Source organism: Orussus abietinus, unplaced genomic scaffold (genome assembly GCF_000612105.2).
Source record: "Orussus abietinus isolate OABI.00-Male unplaced genomic scaffold, Oabi_2.0 scaffold16, whole genome shotgun sequence".
Taxonomy (NCBI): Eukaryota; Metazoa; Arthropoda; class Insecta; order Hymenoptera; family Orussidae; genus Orussus; species Orussus abietinus.
In genome coordinates, this window is record NW_019394714.1 from 903,276 (window position 1) to 912,344 (window position 9,069).

The following is a 9,069-nucleotide window of genomic DNA, read 5'->3' on the forward strand; positions in this document are numbered from 1 at the left end:
CGAAGTCGATTTTCACTTCTTCCCTCCAGGAGGCGGAGGGGCGAAGATAGAAGCTCGCTTCCCTCTCCAGAGGCAAAGTCGACGACTGGTTGGGCGCCAATCGATCCCCACTTCCACAGCGATAAGAGTCGGCCAGGGATGAGAGTTATAACTGAATTATTCAGCGCGGAGAAAAATGGCCCGGACATATTGGGAAGAAAAACACGAGCATGGGCCGCGATAAGGAAAACAAGGGTTAACGAGGGACAACATTCGCCCCCCTGATAATTTCCACTTCCCCGAGGTCCGCGGGTAAACTTTCGGCGGACCTCGAGATGGAAGTCGGTCCAGGAAAGAGGACTCCAGACTCCGCGATATGGGAGGGGGAGGCGTGCAAGTAGCAGCGATTTAATCGCACTCGGATCGCCGTCCCGTCGACGAATTCCCCAGGGTTCGGTTCCTCTCCTCTGGGAGCGCCCTCGCGCAAACCAATCCGCCCTCCCCTGGATGGTCCTCCTTTTTTCCCTCTTCTCCCTCAAACGGCCCCTTTCCGGGTGCACGGCTGATTAAACGCGCAACTACGTAACGCAACGCAAATACACCCGGAGGGCGCCTCTCGATTCCACCTTTCGCGGCCCTCTTTGAATCCGGTCACTCGAGGGGGATGTTTATCGAAGCCTCGTCGCCGTCTCGTCGCGATGGACGTCCCTCCGATTTTATCGGAATTATTTACCTCGGCCCGGGTATCAGGAATCCGAGGAAGGACGCGGACGGAACCCGGGGGCGCGAGTAATGGACCGACCCGCGTGGAGATGCGTGGAGGTGCATCGAGACAAGGGAGGAAACGAGCACTTGTCAATTGAGCGCGTCCCGGAGGGAGCAGGCGGGGGTGGTCTACCTTTAATCAAGGAAAAATGTAATATAAGCCGAAAACTAGTCAAGCCTCGCCATGGGGTTCCCGCGGGCCTCGGCTGCGAGGGTGACTCCTCCCCAACCCCTGGTAACCTCGCCGACCGCGGGGGAGAAACAAAGGAAGTTATCGCGCCGGAATTTTTTCCGACCGCCGAGACGACGGAATGCAAATCACGCCCTTGCCGAGGGATTTGTTAAGATCGCAGGATCCAGGGAAAGGAAATCTGGATCTGGAGATTCTGGGGGGTGCCACGGAAGGAGCGATCCTCCCGTCGACGCACGTCGTATTCGATATAGAAATTTCGCCATAAGTGAATTTTAAAAAGTTCCTCGTATATGTATAAATATTTTCCCTCCCGTGGGAGGACGCGCGAAGTCTTATTTAAATTACGGTAATTGTTAGTGAATTTTACAGGCGTTGAGATTGAAATTAATATTGGTCGGGATTTCATGGGGGATGAAGCTATGCGACGTAGGATCGACGTTAGATCGACGTTGGATCGACGGATTTGACTTCTCCCTCGTTCCAGGACCCTCTTTCCGGAACCGGGACGGCAGCGATCGCCATTGTCGAATTAATACGGAATTTAGTATTGTCCGTCTTGCGGTTAACGTCCTGTCCGGCCGCACAGTAAGCGACCATTACTCCTGTCTGAGCACCGACGCCGGCAGACCGTTCGCTGGCCGAACTACTGCTTGCGCTTAGGATGCCACTCGCACCTGCCCCCCGACGAGAGAAGGCACCAGGACCTCCAGGACGACCGTCGATGCACCTTGGAAGTCCCTCTTTACCCTCTCCAAGGTCCTTCCGGCTCCGGGGCACCATATGGTAAAATCGAGGGGTTTCGGAAGGGAGGAAAAGGTGACGGAGGTCGAGGGAGGAGGCGCCTCGGAGGCGTCGATGGCGTGACAGATTGCTCGCAGTATTTTCCACCACATACATCATCGGCGCCGCCAACCCTTGGTTCCACCTCGGCGCCCCCCGGCGTCGTCTCTCTTAATTGGCATCGGTACCCAACGGCCTGCGGAAAATTTCCTCGGAACGGGACCCGCCACGAGGGGTGGGGCGATCACCCCACGCCTGCCAGGATTTCATCTTCCCTGACGGTGGTCCAGTCCCGAGGCTCCTCAAAATCCAAAATGAACCGCAAGATGAAATTATATTTTTTTCCCCCTCGAAAAAAAATGTTTAATAATTTAATCGAACCCTTTTGGAGCAGATGGAGATTCTTAATCCACCCCTAAATTTATGGGGGATCATTTTTTTACCGACTCGAGGAGTATTTTTATTATTATCTCCTAGGTTTAAATTCCAGGGTCGCGATAGGGCCTCGGTTTATCGCGGAGGTGACTATCCGCAGACGCCGATCACCTGCGGTGGATCTCGAGGACAAAGAGAGGCGCAGGGCGTAGGTGGTCGTAAAGGGAGGATTTTCGCTGACGGTAAGGTGTACCTCCTGGCGCAAGGAGGCGAAGAGGCCGGCGGGTATGTGCCAACCTCCTCATCCAGGGAGCCAGGATTAAGGCGATAGTGGGTGCAACGGGCTTGATAGTGGGGCCGCGGCAAGTACCTCGCTACCCTGGCGCCCCATTATCTTAACAAATCTAATCTCGCGGTGGGTGTTTATAAATGTCTTGTTTTCCAGGCAAATGGCGCGAGAGAGAAGGGGTGCACGAGCAGGGCGAGGAAGGGAGACCGACCTCTTTCCAGGGCCCTCTCTTCGCCTCGTTGCGAGGCGTCTCTCGGAAGGAGCCGGAGGAGAAACCTCGGCGGCATTCCCAAATCCTGCAGGACCTTTCGAGGACGCCTTCCGAAGAATTCCCCGGTGAGAAACTGAAGATTTCGCGGTCAGACTGAATTTTCGCGTCGATATGGTGGATGCGTGGAGTCCTGGAGAGGGGCGCAGGATCCAGGATTCTCAGGGTGGACGCGCCCAAGAACATCCCTGGCAAGACTCGTTCGGCGAGGCGGCGTTATTACGGTCGGGGGCGAGAACCCCACCGCAGAACTAGAGGGCGTAATCCCTTAAGAGCAATAATAAGAATCCTTGCCCCGTTGGTGCCGGATTCCGCGGGAATAAGAGGCGACGAAGAAGCGGCGCGGTAACTTAATTCGCCCCCTCCCCGGGGAGGGTGCACGTATCCCGGGCTATTGCGTCCATTCCCTGCAAGTGCCGTCATTTTTCCAGGAGGCCCCTCCACCAATTTGATAACATTAACGGAGAACGAGGGCACTCGGAACGAATTGGGAGGCCGTCTACGGGGTCGGCGGCGGAGGCAGCCGCGCAGGGAAAGGGGTGGCGCGATAACGAAGCCGATTCGGAATTTGAATGGGGATTAATAATTCAGGGAAGTTGCATACATGCATGGCTAATGGCCCGGCGGTGCCGGCGGGGAATAAGAAGCGCCTGGGCAGGTAATAAAAAAACTGTCACGTAGGAGCGTCGCCGACGAGGAGCGAGACGCCGCCGGGAGGGGCGAAGAAGGGAAAGAATACTGATTCATTATTCAATCTGGGTCGAGTGATTAGCATGCGCCGGTGGCGGCGCTGCCGGCGTCGTTGGATCCTTCTAAATAATGTAACGCGCGGCGCCGCGACGCTCCTCTCCTGGGCGAAATTTCAAGAGGTGCGGGAGGTCGGACCCACGTCTATTCCTGCGGATTCCCGAATTTTTGCGCTTCCTGGAGCCGCGGAAAATCCGGAATCCGAGGGACTTTAATCTCTGGGAGTTTTCCCTCGACCGGGGGACCCGAGGGGGTCTTCAGGGGCGTCTTGGGGGGCGTCTTCGAGATCGTTAAGCTCCACGGTCACGCGTTCCGGACCCTGCTGCGGATCCCCGGTGGCAGGTCTCCCCTCCGGCTCGGCGGCCGGTCGAAGAATAAAACATTTTTAATATAATTAAGTGGAAATCTCGGGGTTTCTCGTCCCCAGCCTCGTCGCCGGCGGTCTCGGGGCTGGATGTAAGAAGGGTTGTATTCAGACTGCCTCGGGGGCATGTTAATGCACTCCGAGATCTTAGCACTTACACTCCAACACGCCCAGCCCGGGACGTCCTTTCCACCCCGACCATTTTCTCTTTCTCTTAAACTACCCCAACCGTGCTCGAGCGCCTCCAGAGGGCTTTCACGGACGACGCCTTAAATCCGGATCTCCTCGTCCCGCCCCCTCCGCCCCGACCTCGTTCCCGCAGAAAGGCTGAGCGAGAATCGCGAGGAATGCAGAGAGACCCGCCCCCGAGGAGAGACTCCTTCGGGAGAGAGTCGCCCCCGCCCCCGAATCGAGCTCTCGGTCTGGACCGATTGAAAAATCGCAGCCCGCCAACGAATGGACCCTCTCGCTTAATTAACACCGGGAACTTTGTCCCGACCGGCGACTCAATGCCCGGGCCCAGGGATCCTTTCATCCCCGGATCCCGAAGGCGCAGCGCGCGAAGTCTTCGACAGGAGACCGCCTCCTCTTCTAGGCAGAGGAGTTTTCCCCGGAGTGAAAGGATGCGAGATATCGAAATGCGTTCACCATGGGCCGACTTTTCGGGAGGTTCGACCCGGGGAATCCACTGGAAATCCTCCGTTTCGCCTTTAAGGAGCCTCCCTTCCTCCCTGGAGGGAGCGACCCCGTGCTTACGCACGAGCGAGCCACTCTCGAGGAGGCTCGGGGCGCTCCGCGGGTCCTGGCTCAGGACGAGGGGGGCCAAGGGACGAAGGAGAGCCCCGGGAGCCGGCGAGTGAGCTTCGGAAAGAAATCTTAATTAACGAAGCCATTGTTCGTGCTCCGGGAACCGCCGAGAGGGAGACTCGCGAGGACGAGGCGCGCATTTCTGCGGTCCGTCTTGCCGGGCGAGAAAGGCCGGGAAGGGGTGGATGGCTTCATCCGGGAATTTGGAATTTTTCTTCGACGGAAAATCGCGTTTCCGCCCCCATTTCCAGAGATGGGTCTCCGGGGATTCGGACGAGACGTTCGTCGAGCCGTCGCGACGCACAAAGCCCTTGATACAATAGATGGACAAGGAAAAGGACACCTCGATCCGCGAACAAAAAATTTTTTTCTGCCCCGTGGACAGGAAGTGGCGTTCCAGAGACGTTTTAGCCGGCTCTTTGGGGTTTCCGGGGTGGTCTTCGGGGATTCGGGCGAGGTGTTCGTCCGGTCGTCGGTCGGTCGAGCCGACCGCGACGTACACGCCGAGTGCAGCGCACAAAGCCCTTGATGGATGGGCAGCCACGGGGCTGCGGCGCGGCCGGTGCGAGTGACCACCTGTTGAAGGGATCGACCCTCTACGCACCTGTTCACGCACGCGAGCTGGCCCCGAATGTACCTCTCTCTCTGCCCCGTCCATGAAATTCGAATCTTCGAGCCTCCTCCTCCACCCAGAAAACGAAGGCCGCCATCGGAGGACGACTAATGGTCGGTCGAAACGAGCCCCGCCATCGAGAGTCTTTTTCCACCCCCGACTTTTTCCACCCTGCCCGCCGACGAGGACGGTTTATTCTCATCTCCGCCGCGATCGCTTCATTTATATCTCCCCGGCATTCGAACGAATTCGGACACTCCGGTGAATGGAGTGCCGGATGCTGGGACATCCTCGACCGGACGTCTCCGGGTCTACTGGAGGTCGTTTGTCCCCTCCTGGATGTCGATACTCCATTAGGATCGGCCTGTGGGACTCTTAGGGAAATCCTCTGTGCAATGATCGATGACGGTCCCGAGACGATAGCACCCTCTCCGGAGGTCAGCAAGCCAAGGAGGGGGCGAAGCTTATTAGCAAGCTCAGACCGTGCCGTCGATTAGGCATTCCGATTCGACGATAACCTCGACCTGGAGTATCCAACCGTCTTGTCGTCGCCCGGGAAGACGAAGGTCTTCGCCGTGAGGTGCCAGGTGGTGCAAAGTGCTGCGAGCTCCTGCGAGCTGCTGCGAGCTCCTCGAAGCCCTTCGACATCCTGCCAGCTCCCCTTCGGCATCGATTTTGCCCCCCTTTTTTCCTGGTCGGGTGGACTCCTCGACTTCGAATTTCCCCAAGAAGTCGAGGGAAGTTCCTGCAGACATTCAAACCCGTCGATCGGCATTTTCAGCCGACACCCCCGTCGCTCTCTTGGCGGCCTTTTTCTCGGCGTTGCCCTTTCGCTCGGAGTCACTTTCGAGTTTCGACTTTCCGGGAAAAGCACGAGGGGCCCAACGAGGTTTTCCAACTTTTCGTCAGCCATCCGGCTTAGAGAGGTCTCGCTAATGACAGTCGAGCCCTCTCGACTCCTGTTAGCGAAACCGCAGCCACTCGAGTCGCCTGCATCCGATGGCAACTTCGCCCCATTAATTGGTGCGCTACTTCTTTCCCGGCTTTCCGATTGCCCGACCCCGACCTGGGAATTCGTTCCCCGGGGTAATCATTTTCATCGAGCCCCAGAAATATTTAAAACCACCCCAAAGAAACGTTTCGTAAATCCTAGGAATTATCCGACTCGGATAAACTGGAAGAAATTGGGTGCAAACTACTGCTAATGACGTTCCAGGTGACGCGACGTTAAAGCTAATAAAATAAAAAAATCGGGCCCAACGTTCCTCCGGAATGACAATTTATATCAGTTTACCCGAGTGAAATAATCTCTTTGGATCATCGAGATATTCGATATTTATATGGATATTTTGTCAGAATACCACATAGTGGGGATACGTCCATAGGCTCGAATGGCGCCCTGGAACAGGAGTCGTGCTCGAATCGATTACATAAAAGGGCTATGTAAAAATTATGGAAATGCCGTCTACGAGTGAACGGGGAGCAGGCCAGGTTACAATTAGGCGACCGGAGCCAATTCAATATCGAGGGCCATTCGGGGGAATATTCAACAGGAAAGTATTAAACGCCGAGCCGACCGTCTCTGTCTCCCCTTCTGGGTCTGTTTGAACGGTCCTAGGGTTGCGTTTCCAAATTCCCCCATTGTATGGATATTAAATCCCGGCCAATGAATGCGATCACGGTGGCCAGGACATGGGTTAGGAGGAAGGATGGACGCGGATCCCACGATCGGGAAGAAAATAGAACCCGAAGAGAGGAAAGAAATAAAAAAAATAAAAATGGCAAAGTGAGTCAATTCGTCCGCCAGGGCAGAAATTCGGGCCGGTACCGAGTAGGCTCGGGTACATCCCTTGAAGAGCGCCTCCCCGGGCTTAAAGCATCGATGGAATTACCGACGGGTAATGAGTTTAGCCGAGGGATAGAGACGAGAGCCAGCCTCCCTCTTCTTCTTCTGCTCCGACTCTCGCTTAGGCGTCTCATCCCGTCGTGAAAGGTGGCCGAAGGAGGCGACATTTATTCGATCATTCAAATTATCTCGATATCTGGCGGCTACAAAAAAGACCCCGGTCCCAGTAGAATTTTTCACCCCGAAGAGCGGCACGACATTAAAAACGGCCAATAAATCCCTGAAGCGATCAGGAACATCTTGTTCCGGTCTTGGGCTCCTCATCTACATATGCTCTCGTCAGGGTCTCCTCTCGCGCTTTGTTTCCGACTGGGGTCCCGATTACGGATGCAAAAGTGGGCATTCATATTCAAAATTTTATATCCCGCCCTAGTGGCTAATTTATTCGAGTTCGATCCCAGGGAGTCGGTGGCTTCCCGCCCCCGGATGATCTCCCTCGATTCCGTTCCTTTCTTCCTTCTTCGGGGTGGTCTTCGGGGGGTGCATCGGCGGCCGGCGAAAACCGCCTAATCCGTCCATTAGCACGTCCGTCTCTGGAGTTTCCTCGCAAAACAGTAGGGAAGCTCGTCGAAAATTCAGGAGCCCGTTTCACCGTCCACCTCCGCCCGGGCGATCCTCCCCGGATGACCGGGAGCGACGTCCTCCCGGCGGGCGTAATCGCATTATCCTTGGCGCAACTTGTCTATGCATAAGCATAATACCGAGAGCCTGGGCTCGAGATCCTAGCCAGGATCCGAGGGGCGATATATTTCACGTGGTCTGGCTCGGCAACGCCGTCACCTCCGCCACCTCCAGGGCTCTTGCAGCCCTCGCGGGTCCTCCGCCTCCTCCACCTCTACCACCAGCTCCACCTCGAGCAGGGTTCCTGGACCGCGGAAACCGTAGCCACCAGGCCAGCCAACCCGCGGCTTAATCGTCGTAATTGAATTAACCAGCAATTCTGACTATTTACAAGGACATTCCCCACCTAGAAGACGTCCAGACGTTGGGCTCCCGGAACCACCCCTTTCAGGGAGATCTCGTAGGGGGAGGCCGGAGAGGGAGACCTCGAAGAAGGTGCGGCGACTGTCGGCGAGACCGAGAAGAGGACCTCAGGGGGTGGCGGGTGGCATCCCTTTGCGCCTCTTCGGCACGCATCAGAAGTCGTACTTCATTAAGTCGGTAACACTTCTTCCCCCGCGGGTTAGAGGGAGAGAAGTGGTAAGATTAATTGCATTCCGAGGGGGGTGGCGGCGTATTTTAAAGGAAACCGCCCTGGCGGAGGACCGACTCGAGTGAGATTCCTCCGATGGGCGGGGGAAGACAGCGCCTAAGGCCTTGTTGTATTTATCATATAATTACCATAATAGAGCGCGATCCCCCGGCGACCGCGACCGCAAATTGGAAACTCTTGAATAAATTTTAGACGGTGGTGCGCGCACTCGCGACAGACTCAGGAATTTCGGCCCGATCGAGATCGACATTCTGGGGATATCACGGAATTCCGGAAGGGTCTGGCCAGGAAGGGGTTCCCAGGGGGCGAGCACCCCGAGGGATGAATTCGTATCGACGGGTCCTCGGGATCGCGGACCATTTTCAAGGCCTCATCTCGAGTCGTTTGTGTCTCTTCCGGGGGTCGGGGGTGACCACCCCCGACTTGGCGAGTCGAGAGTGTCCCACCCCTTCTTGGGGAGGGAGCCCTCGCGGGGTCGTAACCACCCCAATGACCGGTGTGCATCTCGGCGGAAAGATATTGCAGCTAAACAGTCGGTTCTTTGATCCACCCCCCCACGGGGGTCGTTTCGATGGATAATTAACGTTAAAGGTTAATTCCGAGCGACGCGAGATTTCGAGTCGACCCTAGGGTCAATTTCTAAGGACTGGTTTGAGCCCCCCTCGAACCTCCCCACCTGGAATTCGAGGGAAAGTAAGTCCCAGGGGGAGGGAGGGCGCCAACTACCCCTTTAAAAAATGGCCACCCCAAGATAGGTCCTTCCAACCTCA